The 23261-nt window shown below is 31.7% G+C and overlaps 2 long non-coding RNA genes across 7 annotated transcripts; one reads left to right on the plus strand and one right to left on the minus strand.

Annotated features, from left to right (window-relative positions):
- Positions 1-1141: 1141 nt before the first annotated feature.
- LOC143046039 (uncharacterized) lies at positions 1142-4529 on the minus strand. The gene is made up of 3 exons (XR_012969064.1): positions 4409-4529; positions 2527-2738; positions 1142-1317 (listed from the first exon to the last, which is right to left on the minus strand). It is a non-coding gene; the product is annotated as an uncharacterized LOC143046039 (long non-coding RNA).
- Positions 4530-6214: 1685 nt separating this feature from the next.
- On the plus strand, positions 6215-14854 carry LOC143046095 (uncharacterized). 6 transcript variants are annotated; one of them, XR_012969070.1, is made up of 4 exons: positions 6215-6452; positions 6683-6735; positions 11312-11401; positions 14068-14854. It is a non-coding gene; the product is annotated as an uncharacterized LOC143046095 (long non-coding RNA). The 6 variants fall into 6 exon arrangements; XR_012969079.1 differs by having other exon boundaries at positions 6216-6452; positions 6689-6735; XR_012969076.1 differs by lacking the exon at positions 6683-6735 and having other exon boundaries at positions 6223-6452; positions 14068-14853.
- Positions 14855-23261: the final 8407 nt, after the last annotated feature.

Consider the following 23261-nt stretch of genomic DNA (forward strand, 5'->3'; position numbering starts at 1 on the left):
AATTTAACATTATCTTTAGACAGCTTACATATGCAAATCTTTTTAGACGTATGTGAGCGTATAGTAAAATGTGTTGCCCCCTTTTTTCCTTCTATAAAATTTAATTGTAAACGATTTTCTTTCTTAGTTTGTGTTTGCTAATTAACTAGGGTTCATGCTGTCGAAAGTCATAAATGTCTCCTTGTGTAAGTAATTAACACTGGACACTTTAAATTTGCAAAACACTCATTTGCAAATCCGCCGCCGCCTCAAATAAGAGCTACAATGTCATGAATATAACCAAAATGTGCGGAATTACATGGGATTCAATAATTTCATTGGTTTTCTACTGTTACTATTATATTTATTTTTCTATTTGATTTATAAAAGCATGGGATTTTCAATATCCCATGGGACAGGGCAAAATCCCATGGGATTTACCATTATCCCATGGGATTTTGGTTAAATCCCATGGGATTTTTTTTGGTCCCATGGGATAATTGTAGTCCCATGGGATATTTGTTGTCCCATGGGACAAAATAAAATCCTATGGGATTCAAATTATAAATATATAGATATAAATATACAGTAATGTGTATGTTACAATGTATTCTATTTGGTAGTAAATTGTTATAAGATGAATCTTTTTAATAATTGAATATCTTTTTTCTTTGGAAATGTTAATTCAACATATTGTTCTATAACTGTTCAAAACTAAACTTTTAAACAACAAAGTAGATAATGTAAGTATCAATATATGTTTATTTATGAATTATAGAATACTTTCTTGAAACACTATTATTTACCATTTGAAATCAATGAAAAACTCTAATATAAGGCTGAACATACTAGTACTGTAAATTCAGAAATTATTGCGTGCATTTATTATTGGATTTTTGTCATTTAAGACTAATATGAGATTTTAATTTTTTACGATTTTGAGATCACTTTAATTCATATAAAATATTTCTAAATGGGAGTTTAAATTATTGCGTTTACATCTGTGTTGCAATTTTTGCAAATATAAACCCTCACAACAATTCTTGAATTTACAGTAGCTATTTAAGTAAATCTATTTTTTCTCACAATATCTCTCCACACAAAACATTAATAGTTTCTTATCATCCAGCATTGTGTGATCTTAAAGTCCACTATTTGGTCATTCAGCGCACAGAACATTGACATTATTGTGGTTTCAATATCTTTGGTATTTAAAAGAACTTCAAATCATTGACTGAGTGATGAAAATAATAGCTGATCCAACTTTTGTCTTTGAATTTATTCTGGTCTTGTTTCTATGTTTTCTCCATTTATTCTAGATGATGAATTTCAATCCTTCTGAAAAAGAACCAATAAAATCTGAAGTATTATATAAAAATTTTTGCATACATGTAGCAATAATATGATTTTTAATAAAAATAGCTATGCGGTATGGATTTTACTGAATGTTAAAGGTTGTCCAATGTCATCAGTTGCTAACCTCTTACATCCTTTGGTCTCTGATGGAAAGTTGTCAAATTAGCAATATACCACATCTTCCTATTCTAATACTACCGGTATATAATAATCAATTAATTTATTCTTCTTTATAACGTTTGGGGATTTTCCCAAGTTATTTATATCATATATAAAGATCAATGTTAAAACTTTAGGCAATTATAATAACATATTCCATTATTCACTAGAATTTCAATATATTATACAAAATGCAGACAACAGAAACAATATATCTTTAAGCTTTTGAAGTTCTGACAGAGTTCAATTTGTGTTTTATTTCAATGTAAAAATACCTTGAAATCTTCGGACATATTGGAAATTATCATGATTATAACATTGATACAAAAAAATATATTGTTTCATACTTATTTTTTGTGTTGTTGGCTTGCTGTCTCATTTTACAGTTATACATACATCAATAATCTTCTTCTTTATTAAAAGTAAATATGGGATATTTTTATTTTTATAATCTGGAAAACATTATATTTCTATCGAATAACTTATTACCAAGTTCACAAACACCAACGTGTTTGTCAGATACTAATTTTAAGACATGTATAAATGTTTCAGACCATATAAGTATTTGGACCGTACGTTTATGGTCCGAAACATAAAAGTATACTCTTACAGTCCGACCATATGCATACAATCAGACCATTTGAGTATACCCGGTACTTGTACTGTCTAATACCAGAGCTCAACCAAACATGTATTTTTATTTCTACTGCAATTAAACTTTTTGTATTAATCTATTAAAGATTTCAGTTATGTTGATCTGTAATGTATATTTGTTTCTAATAAACTTGACCAACTTCTTAAAATTGGGCAGACTGTACGCGTAGTCTAAATACTCATATGTTCTGGAACATAAACATGATTAACAAGCATTTGACAGGATGTCATGCTAAAATCCCTTTATATTAGTACTAAATTTTGAGTATCTATATGTAAATCCACAGGCTACTTACTGAAATTAAAGAGGATACAATTTAGAGGAAGGACTGGACAGATGAATGCACAAACACTATTAAAACATAGCATAAAACTTACCAAAAACAAGATGTTTTACATTTATCCTTCAGAAGCAGGAAAATTGAAAGGTTTTTTTTTCTTTCTCTGCTGTCCATGGTATAAACTTTAAATTCATTCATGCAAAATATGAAAATCTGCAAAAGTAGGACCTTGAACCTCAGCTTATCCACATTTTGACTTTTGAGCTGCATATTTTTTTTTCTTTTCATCTTGCTGACAATCTACATGATCTAAACATAAAAAAATGATAAAAACATAATTCTAGATTAACTTTGTGTTTTTATTTTTGTTGATTCAAACAATTTTTCCCAGCTTAAAAGGAAAACATCATCACAAAAAAGGAGGTCATACTAACCTCCTAAATATTTAAACAAACCAAAATAATTACTTGATTAAGATCTTGTCATAAATTAATAGCATTGATACTCTTATTTTTGAAGACCATATATATATATATATATATGTCTTTTGCATACTTATATTCCTTTGTACAACAGCATGAACAGTATGCATATTAAGATTGATTCCGAGGACTTAAATGTAAAATTAGCATGATTAATTTTACAGTTTCTCAGCTCCATGTGTACAATATGAAAGTATCTTGCAATACTGTATATTCTGATATTCAGAACATATTGTGAGGTTTTTATTAATGCAAATGAGAGCTGTATATCATTCTCATTTCTGAGACATATTTATGAGCTGAAGACCAGTGCCAAAATTTCCTCACTGCATTGAAGACCCATAGGTGACCTTCGGTCGACTCGTTGTCTGCTCTTTGGTTGTCACTTGTGTTGTTGTCTCTTTGACAAATTCCCAGTTTCTACTTCCCATTTTATAACATGTATGCAGATTTTTCGTAAATTACAATAATCAATCACGCAATTCTGTCCATTATTTATTTGTTATTGAAAATAAGCAAAAATAAATGCACACAAAATTTAACATTGTTAATAAAGGCTTTTTTTAAAATTCAAAACAGTTGCCTACACCGTTAATTTCCTTGTTTGATTTATTTCATATTTTTAAAGCCTTAATAGCTAGCTAGATGGTATGCCTGGATGGATCCAGACATTTTATGAAGGGGGTTCCCTGTTCCCAACCCAAGATTTAGGAGGGGTGGTTCCAACTATATGTTCCCATTCAAATGCATTGAGTGTCCAAAAAAAAGGAGGGGTTCCAAGTTGAACTACCAACCCCTAGAATCCTCCCCCTGTGATCCGGAATTTTTTTCACTTAACCACTGGGGATTTCAACCATTTAAAAGTTTTTCAAACATGTGAGGGTGGGGGTGACCCCCCATGGACTCTCCCTATATTTCATTTGATGTGTTTTATTGTTCCATACAAGAATATATATGGTTTAGGGGTGGGGATCTTGACCGTTTACAAGATAATAGCACATTCTCAAATTGAACGGGACGGGGTGACCCCCAGGGACTTCCTTTTAATTTTAATTGATTTGTTTTATCGTCCCATTCAAGAATATATATGGTTTAGGGGTGGGGATCTGGACTGCTTACAAGATAATAGCATATTCTCAAATTGAACGGGGATGGGTGACCCCCAGGGACTAACCTTTAATTTTAATTGATTTGTTTTATAGTCCCATTCAAGAATATATATTGTTTAGGGGTGGGGATCTAAATCGTTTACAAGATAATAGCACATTCTCAAATTGAATGGGGTCGAGTGACCCCCCCCCCCCCCCCCAGGGACTTCCCTTTAATTTTAATTGATTCATTTTATTGTCCCATTCAAGAATATATATGGTTTAGGGGTGGGGATCTAAACCGTTTACAAGATAATAGCATATTCTCAAATTGAAGGGGGTGGGGATTACCCCCGAGGGACTCACACTCCCTTCTTTCTTCCCCAAAAATACCTGATCAAATACTGACGGCAAGTGTTGTAATGTATCAGTGTCTTATTTGAGACCAACGTGCTATTTACATGTGCGATCGAAAATGCAGGGGAAGGAAACTTGTCAATTGTGTTTATTTTTAATCCAAAATAAAATAAGCCGCCGAAAAATTAATCTTGGGTAAATTCCTCAAATTGATGCAAGAGGCTTCTTTTTTTTTTAAGCTATATTTTTAATGGCTTACACTTTTTACCATTATTCTCTTTCTTTCACTATTCTTTATTCCTTTTTTTCTTTGCCCGTTATTCTCTATACCCTCTTATGATCTCTTATGTGGACTTTCGGTGGTTTATTTTTTTTAGTTCTGTGATATCATAAGTCAATATTTCATGCAGGTTCATGAAATAATGGTTTTATGCATATCAGCCAAGATTGTGCGTGGAATTTTAATAAACAATTCAACACCACATGTTATGTGAATTTGATTAAAATCGATGAACATGAATTTGACAGCTAGTGACCCTTTTACAGGTAAAATTCAATTAACAAATTCTGACCTACTGGCATTCAACACCAAATTACCTACTTGCTGTATATTGATAAATGTGATTGTAGGTCAATACCTCAACATCGTGAATACGCCATGTGAGGTGTTGGTTATGTGTGCTACGGGGTCACTGGTGGCGCCTTCAAAACAGAAAAAAAAAATCCCAGTAAAAAAGTGTGGAATTTTGTTGTTGAAAATTTAAGTTGTAAATTCCTGAAAAATGTACTTAATTCCGTTCAACTGCTAACATGTAAGTTCGATACGAAAATAGGATAAAAAGCATCCGAAAAATTTGTGATCAGTATTTGAAGAGCAATGGGTAAAAAAAACTGAAGAAGAAAAGTAAAAAGTAAAAGAAAGTCGTTGAATTAATTATTTTACAATTGTTTAAATATATGAGAGAATGTTTTAGGCAAATTGTCTTTATTTACAAATGAATGTATTTTAGTTCAGGAAATGATTTATTCTTCTGGCGGCTTCAAATATTTTTTTATCAATAACTTATACACAAGGAGACATTTTTACTTTTGACAGCATGAACCGCAGTTAATTAGCAAACACAAATTAAGACACAAAATCGTTTACAAATAAATTTTATAGAAGGAAAAAAAGGGGGGAGGGTAATACGCTCACATACTTCTAAAAAGATTTGCATATGAAAGCTGTCTAAAGATAATTTTAAATTATTTCAGGAGTTTTGAAAAAAGAATATATATATAGAGTTTAATTTTCGACGTCTATACTGTTACAAAAAAAGGTGATTCTTTTTAAGATTTGGTACTTCAGTTTCGACTCAAAATTTCTTTTTGAATTGTTAGATGGCAAACTATTTAGGATAAGATTGTATCCGTTCTTAAGTATTTATGGTGATATTGGCGACAAGTTTCATTATATTATAGCAAGGGCTTGTATAATGATGGAAAATTGTATGTTGCAAAAGGAAAATAATATAAAGTAAACTTAGAGAAATAAACTTATAAATAAAATAAAATTGAATTATATTGCATTGCTTAAGCTCTAAGACAAAGTAGGCGACGTAAGATTAGGTTATAAATAGTTTCGTCTTTTTGTAAATAACATATAGTTAATCTCAATTCTAGAGGTCTTTTGATCATAGCTATTAATCTGACGTTGAGAAATAAATTAAATAAACTGTCATCTTTTAAAAGAATAGAAATGTTTGTAATTTGCCGTAGGAAAATAACCCTAAAGTGTTTCTATTGTTCACTTAATAATTCTGTTAAGTAAGTAAAGATTTTGATAATCCTTTAATTGATTTTACATAACTAAATACAATATATGTCAATCAAATAAATCTATAACATAAAAAGAGAATAGTTGACCAATAAAAAGTAACTTTAGAAAATTCAAAATTGACGCTAAAATTTCATAGGTGAATAAAATAATTTCAATCAGCACGTGATGTTGGGGTTAAAAAGGGAAGACCGCAACCTCCCAACATCACATATCACACTTAAATGTAGATAGCTGTTTGGAATAAATAATTGAAACATCATTGTATTTTATTCACCAGGTATGTAAATTGTTAAAGTATAAACTATCTCAAATAAATTTTAAATTAAGAATTTATCTTCTGATCTAATAACTTAGTTTCGTATTTAAAACTTAACTTAAATTCATAAAAGATTTTCATTAACATAAATTAGTTAAAACAAAGTTTACTATTTAGATCACATTTCACACTTAAATGTAGATAGCTGATTGGAATAAATAATTGAAACATCATTGTATTTTATTCATCAGCGCCAGGCCTCGAAAGGAGAAAGTGTCCGGGATGAGGGACACGCCAGTAGAAGGTATTACATAGACCTGAATATGAGCGAGCTAGTATTCCCCAGATTGTCCGAAAGAAGTTAGAATCCCCGTATAGATAAAAGCGAGCGAGAATAGTCCCCAAGTGAAAGATGCCAGTCCCCCGATATATAACTTTATAATCGTTTTGGAGGGAAAGGGGAGACAACCCGACAGAGAAGCGATTCTTCCCCCTTTTCCTGCATTACACTTGTACAAGTTTTTTATTAAAGAATTTCAGCAATATAAATAGACGAAAGTAGGCAAACAATTATTTAGATCTCCAAGCGGGCCAAATTGTACATCGAAAAAGATCTATATTTCTAAACGTTTTTAAATGATATAACTTGAATAGAAAATTTCCCAACTATGTGAAGATTTTTTATATTTCTAAACGTCTTCGATTATTACATACCAAAGAAAAATTTATTAAGCATATTCATATAATTATATTTTTTTCCAAGTAAACTTTTTTTTGTAAAGTTTACTTCTATGTGTTTACAGAGACATTATCTCTGGTGTTTATAACCTTCAACAGAGACACATTCTTTGTCATCACCAATCAGTCCTAATCATTAAAGATCAATTGACAAAATTCAAATGATGATTGGTATTGAAAATGATCATCGGTCATCCGTGACGTATTCTAAAATCCTAAATAACGGCGCATGTCGATAGATAGATAGTTTATTAATTATCGTCTCGCCATTTAAATTTCACCAAGGGGTTGAAGCAATGAAGGACTTTATAAAACCAAGGATGTGTATAGTTACTATACAAATCCTTGATAAAACCAGAGACATATAATACCAGAGACATATAATATATATGTCTCTGATAATACAATTATATTATATGTCTCTGATAAAACTATGTACATGTACTTATTAATATTTCTATAACAAATTATAAAAACGTTTAGTGTAAAAATCATCGATTTATAAATGTCTCTTTTTGCCTAAAATATATTTGCAGGTTTTGGCATTTTTGTAAATAACATTAATGTTTTGGCATCCCAATGCAAAACACAGGTGACAGCCGATTCAAACTTAAATAACTTCTTTAAAGTTGGTTTTATTTTATCAGAGACAGTATAATACATGTATTATATGTCTCAATACATGTATTTATGTCTAAAATTTTATCAAAACAAAAATTACAAGATTATGAAATAAGTTATGAATCGAATGAATACCCTCAACACTAAAATACATGTCCTAAGTGACTTTTTATGTCTTGCGTGCACCGAGGAGATCCTTAACGGTTTTTAGACGTACCATTATTATTTATGCATATATTTGAAGCATTTTGTACATTATAGGTATTTATATGTGTGTATCAGACAAAATGACTTCCCAATTAGCAGAGTCGGATTTAGGTTTTTTTCCAGCCCCACCCCCACACACTAATCTTGGAAAATGGGAGATTATATAGGGAATCACTGAAGCATGACTGGCAGGGACCCCCTCTTAGGCAGTCAATGGGTCCCCACTTATGAAAATTTCTGGATCAACCACTGCTTAGTTCTAGTTATCTAAGGTCCTAGTGTGAAATATAACCAATAGGAATAGGTCTTTATAAACACTTTTACATAGGCCTACATGTATACGTTTTGTCAAGGGTTGGTTCATTACCGACCGTGCAAGGGCTGTATAGCCAGTCAAGGTCGTTAAAAACTTTTATTTGTTGATTTATGCAATATTGAAATTATGATTACTCAATGCGCAGTTACTAGTTACTTTAGTTGATATTAGCTACTTTTCTTCTTTATTTCATATAATTGATTTTTTGATTTTTTTTCTTCGAAAAAATTGTGGTGTTGAAATAGGGAATAGACACAGATACCTAAGCACATTTAACAAAAGAAATTTTGTGTAATGTCATCAATCTGTATTACACGTAGACAGGATGTTCTCTAGAAACTGTACGTTATACACACCGGAGAGTACACGCACTGTCGTAATGGAAAATTGCTGTATGTTATAATTACCTGTAATCAGCTTTGGAACAAATCAGTTGACTGACCATGTCATTACAGTTCAAACAGATTTCCCTCAAATCAAAATATATATATATATATATATTCATTTTTTTATATCTTTAAAATTTAAAACTTTAAAAAGTACACTTTGACAAAATTATGAAATATAACGAATTGAACAATTTAAAATAGTATTTTAACAAAGTTCAAGATATATAATTTTACCACGATCCTAAAAATATCCAAACAAACGATAAATCTAACGATATGAACCTACGCAGTTTTATATTATAAGACTGACACACACCAGTTTGCTAACTCAGTGTGCTGGGCCAGGGTGCTGGGTGAGGTGTTGGAACTTGATATACATGTATCATTAAGTTACAGTTCTGTTAAGATTTGACTGCCTTTTTACAGGGAATTTCTATTCTTACAGTTAGTATATACTGTTCCTGGCTTAAATGATTCTCGAGGGCCCTCATGGGGTTTTTGATTATGTGATTACTTGGCCGTTTTTTTAATGATTATTTGATTATTAAGCCAAATATTTCATGATTATTTGATTACCTAGGACTGTATTTTTAGTTTATGATTATTTGATTACTAAAGATAAGCAAATATTTAATGATTATGTGGTTATATTGGCAAAAAAATGGTGATTATGTGATTACTAGGACCCCCCCCCCCATGAAGGGCCCCATTCTCTGCTCAGCAACTGGTGCGTAATTAGCATTTTTTTCACGTGATTTTATTCAAATATCTTGTAGCAGTAAAAAACACAAATTAATGTATTTTTCAAATAGCTTTATTCAGCTTTAAATAATTATAGCGAAAAACAGCGAACATGGGAAAATGAAATGTTTTTAGTAGCCTCATTATTAAATCTCCCGGTGAGTGTGATCAAATAAAGAGGTTCTCCGATTTCGTAATACTTGGAAAATCTTATCTGATTCAGGATCAATTCATCGGTTACACTCTCCTATCACCAGTGATTCTTTGTTTTTAGCTGACATTCTGAAAAAAGGTGTGTAAGTGTTGACTCGCAATTTGCATGATTAATAACAGGTATCGACTCGTTACCCGGACTACTGCAAAAAACAATTTTTCAGTTTACTGATTTAGATGGAAGGTAAACGGACAGAAAGTCGCAGGACAAAAAGTCACAGGACATGAAGTCACAAATTTGATAGGACAAAAAGTCACAAACAAATTGTTGACAATTGGTTTGAATATATATGAAAAAGATCTTGAAATATTTTCTTTTTATTACATATATTCATTTTTAATTTAAGGAAATTGCTCATAGAGCTTGATAAACACGATAAATGGAAATGTATTAGATTTTAATCTTGCAAAGGTCTTAAGGATATATTTATGGGGCCATTTTTATTGGCAAATTGAAGCCATTTTAGTACCAAGCCACTTTGAAATTTTGTTTTCATAACAATTATTTGATTATTATTGATATTTATTGAATAAATTTTAATTACTTAGTTGCTTCTTAAATAAAACTTCAAGAAAAATACAAAAAAAAAGTGTTTTCTTGTTCAAAGAAAAATAATCTCTAAACTGAATTGTGACTTTTTGTCTGTGACTTGTTGACCGTGACTTTTTGTCCTGTGACTTTCTGTCCTACATTCAGATTGAATAGGGGTTTGGTTGACCCTGTCTCCCTCTATCTGAGACTACTATCTCAGTGATGAACTTAATGTTTTATGTATTGTGCTTGTCATATATATATATGTTGGATAAAAGCTCTAGAGCTTATGTTGTATTGTATGTATAGCCAACTTTAAATAAATCTTTTTTGTTAGCCCATAACAACTAACAAGTAAGATTTAGGTTTCTTCTTTTTGTAATACAAACAATTATTACACCTTGAAAGGATTTTTTTTTACTATGACGGCGTCCAAGAAAAAAGTTGAAATAGCTAGACACTAACTTTATATTGGACCCTAGTAGCTTTATATGTGCTTGTGGTTGCAAATGTAAATGCAAGGATGCCTGCTACACTGTAGAATACATAACAAGGAAGCTTTGCTTTGCTCTTCATTGAGTACGAACTCGTCTTCATAATTAAAAAACTTCCGCCAAGCAAGCGTAAGGGTCTTTGACAGTAACCAACACTTATCTCACGAGGCGTACCTAGTATGTCTTTTTAGGTATATATATATATAAACATTTATTCGTCATTGTGCAAAGTGCTCCTTTAAAGGAGGGATTTTCTAAACCAGAACAGAACAGAATAGCCATGCAAGACTTTATTATCATTTGGACTAATATTATGGCACATTTTGTCTGACCACAGGGATTTTTTCTTGGTTTTGTCATTTTATCAGATATTATAAGCATAGGTCTACTTGTCAATTTGTTGTACAAAATGAATGCAAGGTGTCATATAAAAAAAGGAGATATCTGTTTGCGAAGGTTAATTTTACTAAGACCTCATTTTCATAAAACAATGATAATATTAAACAGCAAGAATGAGAATCAAGTCAAAGTTATATACAAATGAGGCAAAATTTTCAGTTGCCTACTTTTTATGTATTAGTAGTTATTTTTGTCATTAAATGATATTGTTTACCCTTTTATGTGTATAGGGCAAGAATATTAAAGATATAAAAGGGAAACTATAAACAGAAGAAATTATCAACAAAAATAGATTTACAAAGGTCAACAAAGCCTAAATGGTAAGTCCACTGTTGAAAAAAGTTTTAGCCCTTGAGTAATGATTAAATATTTATTAAAATAAGATGTGGTACGATAAATGAGAAAACTATCCATCAGAGTTCAATTAAGTGGATGTAAGCATTGTAATTACTTATTAGAGGCCAATGGTGACCTGTTAGTAATGAAAATGTTAGTAATGAAAAAACTCATACCCTATACATGATATAGTAATCTATAAAAGACAACGCTAACAAAATTTGAAGCAAAGCATCAATTCAAACTTCATATATACCAGACTAATTTATAAAAAAACAAAATATTATGAAAAACAAAAATGACGGATATGAACCAACATCAACCACTGAACTATGTACAAGCTCCTGATATTGGACAGGCATTATATGGCTGGGTTGATATAAAAATAAGAAGCAGTATGATTTCAAATAATACTTTTCTCCAATAGAGATAAAATGACATTTAACGATGTTTAAGGAGGCTCGAGGGTATAAAAATTTCAGAAAAATATTAAATATTTTAAAATATATTAAACTAATTTTATTTATAACTTTATTAGTTTTTACTTTTTCATATGGTACAGAAATCATTCTAAAAAATCAATTTGTTTTGGCCCCAGACAACTTTTAAAATGTATATATCATTGAAAAAGCTCCAAATTATCTCCCTTTGGTGCAGACATGCTATTTTTTGGCATGAGAATTGTAATATCTTTTTTAGCTCATCAGTGACCTATATTTTTTATTATCATTTTCAACTAACTTTACTTAAACTAAACTATTGTAAAATTTAAGCGATTTCTGTAATTAAGTTATTTTTTAATTTCAAAATTACCTCTATTTCTCCTATTAGTTAAAACAGAAAAAAAAGTACATTTACAAAAATGTATATATATGCTTCTTTCAAAGGTGGATTGTGAGTGTGATTGAAGGGTGTCCCCATTTTTAGCTCACCGGGCCCAAAGGGCCAAGTGAGCTTTTCTCATCACTTGGCGTCCGTCGTCGTCGTCATCCGTCGTCGTTAACTTTTACAAAAATCTTCTCTGAAACTACTGGGCCAAATTGAACCAAACTTGACCACAATCATCATTGGGGTATCTAGTTTCAAAAATGTGTGGCGTGACCCGGTCAACCAACCAAGATGGCCGCCTCGGCTAAAATAGAACATAGGGGTAAAATGCAGTTTTTGGCTTATAACTCAAAAACCAAAGCATTTAGAGCAAATCTGACAGAGGTAAAATTGTTTATCAGGTCAAGATCTATCTGCCCTGAAATTTTCAGATGAATCAGTCAATCGGTTGTTGGGTTGCTGTCCCTGAATTGGTAATTTTGAGGAAATTTTGCTGTTTTTGGTTATTATCTTGAATACTATTATAGATAGAGATAAACTGTAAACAGCAATAATGTTCAGCAAAGTAAGATCTATAAATAAGTCAACAAGACAAAAATGGTCAGTTGACCCGTTTAGGAGTTATTGCCCTTTATACTCAATTTTTAACCATTTTTCGTAAATTAAAGTAATCTTTTACAAAAATCTTCTCCTCTGAAACTACTGGGTCAAATTAATCCAAACTTGGCCACAATCATCTTTGGGTATCTTGTTTAAAAAATGTGTGACGTGACCTGGTTAACCAACCAAGATGGCTGCCACGGCTAAAAATAGAACATAGGGGTAAAATGCAGTTTTTGGCTTATAACTATGAAACCAAAGCATTTAGAGCAAATCTGACAAGAATTAAAATTGTTAATCAAGTCAATATCTATCTGCCCTGAATTTTTCAGATAAATTGGACAACTGGTTGTTGGGTTGCTGCCCTCCAATTGGTAATTTTTAAAGAAATTTTGCCGTTTTTGGTTATCTTGAATACTATTATAGATAGCGATAAACTGTAAACAGCAATAATGTTCAGCAAAGTAAGATCTACAAATAAGTCAACATGACCTAAATGGTCAATTGACCCCTTAAGGAGTTATTGCCCTTTATAGTCAATTTTTAACAATTTTCATTAATTTGGTAAATTTATGTACATTTTTACCAAATATAGTTCTCTGTTACTAATGGGCAAAGTTCATTATAGATATAATTGTAAGAAGCAAAATTGTTCAGTAAAGTAAGAACTTCAAACACATCACCATCACCAAAATACAATTTTGTCATGAATCCATTTGTGTCCTTTGTTTAATATGCACATAGACCAAGGTGAGCGACACAGGCTCTTTAGAGCCTCTAGTTTTAATTTAATTTTTCTATTTTTCTATAAAGTATAAGATAAAGTTCATTTATAGAAAAATATAGCGTAACCCTATATTACATGTATTGAGAAAAAAAATTGATTGAAACCTGTGAGCCCCCTTATAAATTTAACAAAAATAGTTCACTGTACAGCCTTTGACAATGAGCAAACGCTATACCGGACAGTGGTTTTAATAACAGCACAACATTTGAACAAATTGTAAAAATTTGTTGCAATGGGCTTAACTCAAAAGACAGCAACAAGGAACCAAACAATAACCAGTAATATGTAAATCATGGACACAAAGCACTGAAATAAGAGTACTAACAATAGATATTTAAACGAAAGTTTATTAAAATGTTCATAAACATGATAAAATAGTCATTTTATTGCTGTATTTCTCTTCACTGATAATTTTTGAGTTTTGTGTATTTGTAGGTCAGACATCTCGGTTTTCATGGTCATCATTCAACAGATCAATACTGAACAGAAAACTTGGAAGATGATATTTTTCTCAACAGTGCGACTTTTTTTATTAATTTGAAATGGAATGTTTTTTTCTACATTTAATAGAAAAAGGAAATTTCAACATAATGACTATAAACAAAAAGGAGTCATATCATCACGATCATAGATGCTCAAGAACTTGATCATGTAAATGCAACAATGTAATTATCAATTGAAAGAAGGAACGAATGAAAAAAATATTAGTATGTTGTTGTCCAAATAAGCCTGCTTTGTTTTCTCATTTGAATTGCTCCATCCAATAAAGATGTACCGAGGAGGATCTTTGAAGAACAGATTGAAAAATGTTTTGTCTAAGAATTGCAGGAATATTCTAGTGGATGAAATAATTTATTGACTTGAGTCTTATATAGTGGACTGAATAATTGTACATAGCAAGCAGCGAAAAAGAAAACTAAAACTTTAACACAAAAAGTGTTTAAATTATAAATTTGCAAATATAAGCATAATATTATGTACACCACAAAGGTATATAATTCAAATTGTTTGCCTATTCAATCATGTATTGCAATGAAACTATAACAAAGAAAACCTTACTTCATGAAAAGAGTAAACTATTCAGTCAGAATATGAAATATTTTTTTCAGTTCTATTTTTCATTATAAAATAAACAAGACAAAGATTTCAAAACAATATTTTTTCATTTATTTAAACATGTCATCATTTTGTTTCAGTGAAAGAACTTTACTCTTTGACCTTAAATTTTATTATACATTTCAAAATCAGAATTATAATCTTTATTGTCATATTAACAAATAAAAAACATGTTTGTGACAAAATGAATTTTTTTTTAATAAAATATAAAAAAACTTGTATACATTTAAACTTTTTACTACCAAACAGCATTCATTGCAACATACACATACTGTATATTTATATCTATATATTTATAATTTAAATCCCATAGGATTTTATTTTGTCCCATGGGATATTAAAAATCCCATGGGATAATAATAATCCCATGGGATTTTTTTTGTCCCATGGGACAACAAATATCCCATGGGACTACAATTATCCCATGGGACCAAAAAAAATCCCATGGGATTTAACAAAAATCCCATGGGATAATGGTAAATCCCATGGGATTTTGCCCTGTCCCATGGGATATTGAAAATCCCATGTTTTTATAAATCAAATAGCAAAATAAATATAATAGTAACAGTAGAAAACTAATGAAATTATTGAATCCCATGTAATTCCGCACATTTTGGTTATATACATGACACTGTAGCTCTTATTTGAGGCGGCGGCGGATTTGCAAATGAGTGTTTTGCAAATTTAAAGTGTCCAGTGTTAATTGATAAAAAAAAAATTGTAGCCGCCAGAAGAATAAATCATTTCCTGAACTAAAATACATTTGTCTGTAATTAAAGACAATTCAAACAGGGTCCGTAGAAATACCGCAAAGGACCTCCTTAGCGCACTAAGAACAAAAATATGCACTAAGGACCTGATCGAATAATACAACTGTCACAAAGGTTAGGACATGGCATATAGAAATAGACTTTGTAAAACTACATAATTTAAAATTTTGTAATTATTTTTTTTTTAATTAGAAAGTTATTTAAGGGCATACGATACAGTTACAGGGGAGGTAATGACGTTGCTAACGTAAATTGTTATTTCCGCGACGTCAAACTCTGACATATCGGGAAAAGATGCATTTTTCGACTGATTTTTATCGTTCAAACTGATTTAATTTGAAAACGAGTGCATGGACCCCTATTTTTTAAAACAGCAATTTGTTTCATTTTGCAAGGAGATTATGTTACCCAAATTTTATAAAACTGTAAATAGCGCATTTTTTTTTAATTTTGATAAACATGCAGTAAAAAATGACGGTTTTTCCTCTATTCAAGAACATTTGATAAATATAGTTATTTCGGAATAAAAATTGCATAATTTTTAATGATACTTATAAAATGCAGATATCACCGATTATTTAACAAAAACCATTTTGTGTTTATCTTTTAAAACAAAAAAGTTATGTCTTTCTTTCGAAAAAGAAAATACGGACACAAATCTGAATTTTGAGCAAATATACAAAATTTCGACCTTATTTTACTCAAAAAGTAGCACATGAAGGTATCCTTTTTATTACATATTTGATTTAATCAGGTAAAAAATAGCCTATATGCAAATTTTCATCAACTTGTAAATACAGGTTCAAAACTGTATCGTATGCCCTTAATGCTTTCTCGGCGCGCGCCTCAATCAGTCGATTGTCATCTTTCGTGTAATCGGTAGAAGTTCAAGTTCGCTCAACCTTGACCCGCTATAATCCGCTAATATATTGATTAAACAAGTTTATGGAATTCAAATTGTTCTGGTTTTTTTTCTTGTTTGTTTGTTTCTGTCGTGTTTTTATTCTGTATTTCTGTCTGTTATATTTTTTACTTTCAACGTGATAGCGTATTTTTAACTCTTATTTTTGTTTTTTTTTATCCTTTTAATTTTAAAAAGACAAATAATTGTGAACTCTTCACGGAAGAGTTCACGGAAAGGTGAAGTTTGGTATTTGGTTGCTTAACGTCTTAAAACATCGTTTTGGTGTCCTTAGTGCAAAAACTTTCTTCTTAGATCTTCTTAGTGCACTAAGAAATCCTTTGCGGTATTTCTACACACCGCCTAAAACGTTCTCACATAAATTTAAACAATTAATTCAACGACTTAAATTTCTGTCTGTTTTCTAATAATTTTCTTGATCATTTTTTATACCCATTGCTCTTCATATATATATTCGAATGATAATTACTGATCACCAATTTTCCGGATACTTTTTATCCTAGTTTCGTATCGAACTAACATGTTAGCAGTTTAACGGAAATAAGTCCTATTTTCTTAGGAATTTACAACTTAAATTTTCAATAACAAAATTCTACTCTTTTATACCTCGATTTTTTGCTCTGTTTCGAAGCCGCCACAGGTGACCCCGTATCAAACATAGCCAACACCACGCATGGCGTCTAATTCGCGATGTTGAGGTTTTGACAGTATACAATCACATTTATCAATATACGGCAAGTACTTTTTGGCGCAAAAAGATATCGCCCAGATTTACATTTTGTACATACGAAATAAAATAAAATATGTTACGTCCCAGTTTAAATAATAAAAAAGGAATGGGAAACCTTTCTTTTTTCATCAGGGGCCTGGTTTGCCAAGACGTCTAAGTAGTTTTTTTTTTTACTGTAATAACTAGTTAACACTGGGGGTTTGAGGGCGAACTCCCCAGTGCGGGAGTTTTCGACTCCAATTTCATTTGATTGGGACTGTCAGTATTCCTATCAAAAGTGTGTGGTTTTCTCCGGGCACTTCGGCTTCCTTAACCAATAAAAACTGGGCGCCACGAAATAGCCGAAATGTTGCTCTTAAAAGTTACGTTAAAAACACAAAAAATCAATCCATCATTTTTTTTATTATTTTGAAACTACGATGTTTGTACAAAGTGTTTAATTGATCAACTTTTTTGTAACTTCAAGTCAAATGGCGGTTTTTCATCCTTGATTTGGACAACGTAACATTTTTAGTCTCGCTACAATCGTTGGTATTTTTTTATTTTATAGAATACATGTAACACCCCTTTCAGAATCCAGGAAACGCCCCTAAAGGTAAGAATTGATTTGAACTGTGCAGTTATCTGAGGTAGTTAATGCACACCTTAGCTGTGCATTATTAAGATTATAGCACAGTAAGAACAAAGAGATTTTACCCATGTCATGTGTTAAGGTGTTTATATATCTCAACTTGTACGATTCGCTCGTGTATACATGTAACAATGTTTTAGATTTTAACGAGAGAAATTTATGTATTACTGAAAAATTATGACACCAGGGTTTTCGATATCACAAACTAGTCAAAACATTTACTAAATTTTATCATCGGTATAAGGACATCATTCGTAAATATAGCTCAACATGCAGACTTCTTATACGTTCAGGTATTTCACATCCAATTTTTTATTGAAATATTCTTTATAAAGCACAAAGGTTTCAGTATTCACCTCAAAAACTAACAAAACCTTTGCATAGACTTATTAAGAAGGAATATAGTTACGATACTGTTGTCAGGTCATTAAAGATTGCATATTTTGGCGTTAATATTGATTCACTTATACTGCTTTGCATCGGAACTAAACACATTTATTAAAAAAACAGTTGTTGGCATGACACGGGTTATGTTCTTCTCATATATGTTATGATGGTATGATACTAAACCCCTAACGGGAAGGATTGTGCCTGATGTTCATATGATGAAATCATAATCTTTCAGTCAGTTTAATTGAAGTCTGGAGCTGGCATGTCAGTTAACTGCTAGTAGTCTGTTATTATTTATGTATTATTGTCATTTTGTTTATTTTCTTTGGTTACATTTTCTGACATCAGACTCGGACTTCTCTTGAACTGAATTTTAATGTGCGTATTGTTATGCGTTTACTTTTCTACATTGGCTAGAGGTATAGGGGGAGGGTTGAGATCTCACAAACATGTTTAACCCCACCGCATTTTTGCGCCTGTCCCAAGTCAGGAGAACCTCTGGCCTTTGTTAGTCTTGTATTATTTTCATTTTAGTTCCTGTGTACAATTTGGAAATTAGTATGGCGTTCATTATCACTGAACTAGTATATATTTGTTTAGGGGCCAGCTGAAGGACGCCTCCGGGTGCGGGAATTCCTCGCTACATTGAAGACCTGTTGGTGACCTTCTGCTGTTGTTTTCTTCTAATATGGTGGGGTTGTTGTCTCTTTTGCACATTCCCCATTTCCATTCTCAATTCTATTTGACAATATTAAAACTTAATTTATCACTTGTACTTTGACATTTCTTTAATTTCTGAAGTATTTTTTCCCTGTTCACCAAGAAATAATTAAATCTGGTCTATGTATGTGTGACTGACAATGAGACAATTCTCCATCCAAGTCATAATCAGTTTGGGGGCAACCCCTTGATGTTATAAATATCCCTTTTACATGTTTTATAAGGGATCAATATAAGTTATAATATATTTGTTTGTACAAAAGGGCTCATTTTTTCTCAAAGAACTATATATCTATCTGGTATTAAATGGTCAAAACATGTCCAAGAATTTTGTAATATTCCTGGGCTTTAATACATTTACTTTAACAATTTAATATTATTCAAAATAAGTGGACCCCACTTTTAGAAAAAGTTGTTTAAAATATGATGTAACTCTCCTCTTCACAGGGCTTTGATACAGACCAAACATCAAGCTATAAAGGACCCCAAAATTATTAGCGTACACAATTCGAACAGGAAAACCAACGATCTAATTTATAAACGGGAAAATATCAATGAACAACATCAACAAACGGTAACTGCTGAACGACAGGCTCCTGAATCAATCAGGACAGGTGCATAAACATGCAGCCGCTAAGGATAGTTTTGTTTCACCAGCATACAATATAATTGCAGTTGAAGGCAAATCCTTCAGAAGTTCTTTGTACTTTATTCTCACAACGAACAATTTTTGATAAGGAATATAAGTAAGGGGGAAATAAACCAATTTTTTGTTCTTTACAGGTATTTCCGCTGTCATAAATTTATATTGGAGCACTCCCACTTTCATGCTGAAACAAATATTCTCACAGATATTTACAAAGTGTGGTGGGGTGCTTTTATGTTTAAAATCGTTATATACAGGTTAGACTGTGATTTTAAAAACAAATGTTGATATCTTTTTATAATATTTACAAAAAAAAACGGTGCGGGAAATGGACATGATTACATTTCCGGATGCGGGAAGCGGGAATATAAAACAAATAAAAAAAATTCTGTTTTGAAAAAAATAGGTGCGGGCGGGTCCGTCGAACAAGGAATCAAATTGGTGTGGCCTAAAATGTAAATTTAATTTTCAAGTTATATGAAAAAAGAGTTAAAAAGAAAACGAAGACGGGAATGGGGAAAATGTCAAAAACTCATAACTTGAATAAGGAGAGACAACACTGTGACTTAAAAATCAATGAAAAGACAGTCCAAAATGCACTACACAGTAAAGAAGATTGCGTCACTTTAGGGGAATATGCATCAAACAAAACAACAAAAGGACAAAAAATATAGTCAAAGTCGGGCTACGAATCAGAGCTTTGCATGAGGGAGATAATTCCTTATTTTAAAATAGTTTCCAAATTTATAACAGCTAATCTTAATAGTACGATATCCTTATTTGCATGCCAGTATCGAAGTACTGTCTATACCTAGCTGGTGATACCCTCGGGGACTATCCACCAGCAGTGGTATCAACCATTTAGTAGTAATAACATTAACGGTGACATTTTTTCTGTACCAGATGCGCATTTCGACAATGCAAAAGCTGGGCTAGTAATCAGAGCTTTGCATGAGGTAAATATATTCCTTAATTTAGAATTTTCTAACTTTATAACAGCAAATTTTAAAATTCAAATAATTTCTGAACCAGTTATGACTTCCTACACAATCTGTAAAAACCTATACATTGTATTTTTACCTTATTGGTAGAATATAAAAGTAGATACAAACAATACATGTATTTTAAAAAATACGTTTTAGTTCAAAGTCGTTCTGCTATGGAATTATTTTTTTAAAAAAATAAGATAAGTGTGCCTTCTTCACTAGCATTCAGCCTGTACATACACAAAAGTAAAATACATGAGTTACATGGGATTAAAAAAAGTTAATAAAACATACACACTTGACATAAAGTTGTGCCTAAAGCACCGAAAAAAAATATTGATTCTGTGTTTGTCTCCTAGCAAAAAAGTCATGGCTTGTCAAGACGTGATTCGTTCTTTGTATTTTTTCATTTGTATCCCATCAAGCGTGCACAGCTGAAATGTCTCGCCTGCTTTACTGATCATTGATTTTATGTTGAAAGTTTTAAAGATAAAGGTTTTACTACAAGTTTCACATACACTTAACATTTTTAATGAGCCATGCAAATGAGTTGAAGGTCAGATGATACCTGCCAGACTGACATGTTCACCTTACAATCATTCCATACACCAAATATTGACGACCTATTGCTATTAATATTTGAAAAACAGACCAAACCAACAACTTCAAATTACCCAATGGACCAGGAAAATGAGGTCAAGGTCAGATGATACCTACCGGACAGACAGGTATACCTTTAAAATATTCTATACATTAACTATAGCTGACCTATTGCTATAAGTATTTGAAAAACAGACCGAAACACAAAAACTTCAAATTGACCAATGAACCATGAAAATGAGGTTAAGGTCAGAGGATCTCGGCCAAACTGACATGTAAACCTTACAATCATTCCATACACCTTTTAAAATAGTTGACCTATTGCTCATAGTACTTTAAAAACAGACCTAACACAAAATCTTAACATTGACCAATGAACTATGAAAATTAGGTGAAGGTCAGATGAAACCTGCCAGATACCGTACACAACATAAAGGTTGACTTCTGCTTAAAGTATATGAGAAACGGACCTAATCACATAACTTTAATCTTGAAAACTGATCCATGAAATTATGTCGAGGTCAGGGGAACCCTGTCTGACGGACATGTAGACGTTGCAAGGAACCCATATACCAAATATTGTTATCCTATTACTCCTTATAAGTGAGAAATTTACATGACAAAAATAAACAGTCGCTGAACCATGAAAATGGTGTCAAGGACGATGGGCATATGACAGAAAGAAACTTCGTAACATAAAGTATCTGCATACAAAGTACGAAGCATCTAGGTCTCTTACCTTCTTAAATCTAAAGCTTTATACAAGTAGTGTCCGGCTGGATTGTAGTACCTATGTATCGCATACTGCAACTTTCATCGCAGGCGAGACAAAATGTGCAATTAATTTTTATACCAGTCTTAGAATTTGGATCCTCAATGATCTTCAACTTTGTACTTATTTGGCTTTATAAATATTTTGATATGAGCGTCACTGATGAGTCCTATGTAGACGAAACGCGCGTCTGGCGTACTAAATTATAATCCTGGTACCTTTGATAACTAGTTAGACAAACTATTATTTGTTGTGTTTTTATCTTAGAAACACTACAGAGCAATGCAAATGTAAGGTGGCATAAATGAATGAACGTTTATGATATAAGTAATAAAACCATCAGCTAAATTGAACTAGCGAGTACAGAAAGGGATTAATTGCATAATTAATTGAAAATGTGATAACACCAATACTGAGAAGAATATCGTAGTTCTCCTCTGGCCAAACTATGATGAGGTTTCGTGTTTCACAAAAATTCAATATATCATAGATCACATAAGGAATCTGAGATAATATGTACACAGTAACAATAACGTAAACCACTTTCGTCATTCGGGAGGTCATTTTTCTAAAAGGTATTTGATTCCTTTTCATAGAACATCTTTTAATTTTCCAAAGTTTTGCACAGTGAAGAATCACTAGGGCTAGTAATGCTGTAAAAGTCACCGGAATACTTATAAATGAGTAGTAATCTGTGTCCATTATATAACTTGGACACTCTTTTGTCTGTGACATAATGATTGCGTATGTTGTATTGATAACTAACAGCACAAGCAGGCCAATGACAGACCTGATTAATACGAGTTTTCTGGTATGTGTTGTAATGTATTTGAACGCATCTGTCACCAAAACGTATCGTTCGTATGCCATGAAAACAACATTCCAACTCGACCACAAATATGGTGTATACAATATAAAAAAAGATGTGAGACAAAATCCAATGGTTTCTTCAAAGTAATCCATATTTGGATAAAACACAAGCTCTTGTCCTATATTACACAACAGTGACAGAAGATCGCTAATAGCCAAGACACAAATACTCATTTGGAATGTTTTACTATGCTTCAACTCTCTCCTGATCATGGTAATAACTACAACTAGGTTTCCAACGAATCCAAGGGCGAAGATGATAAGAACAGTGACTGTAACCGGACAATTATACGGAAATCTCTGTGTGCATGGAAACACTGATGACCAATTAACACTGCTCGAACAGTTTGAACAGTTTATCATAGTTATGATTACGGTCTTTGCTATTTACAGGATAATCTTACAAGTTTCACGCTGGTTCAAAATTAAGAATCGCTAATGTTCTATACTAGCCAACTTTTATCCTCCTATGAAAA

This window comes from Mytilus galloprovincialis, chromosome 1 (genome assembly GCF_965363235.1).
Source record: "Mytilus galloprovincialis chromosome 1, xbMytGall1.hap1.1, whole genome shotgun sequence".
Taxonomy (NCBI): Eukaryota; Metazoa; Mollusca; class Bivalvia; order Mytilida; family Mytilidae; genus Mytilus; species Mytilus galloprovincialis.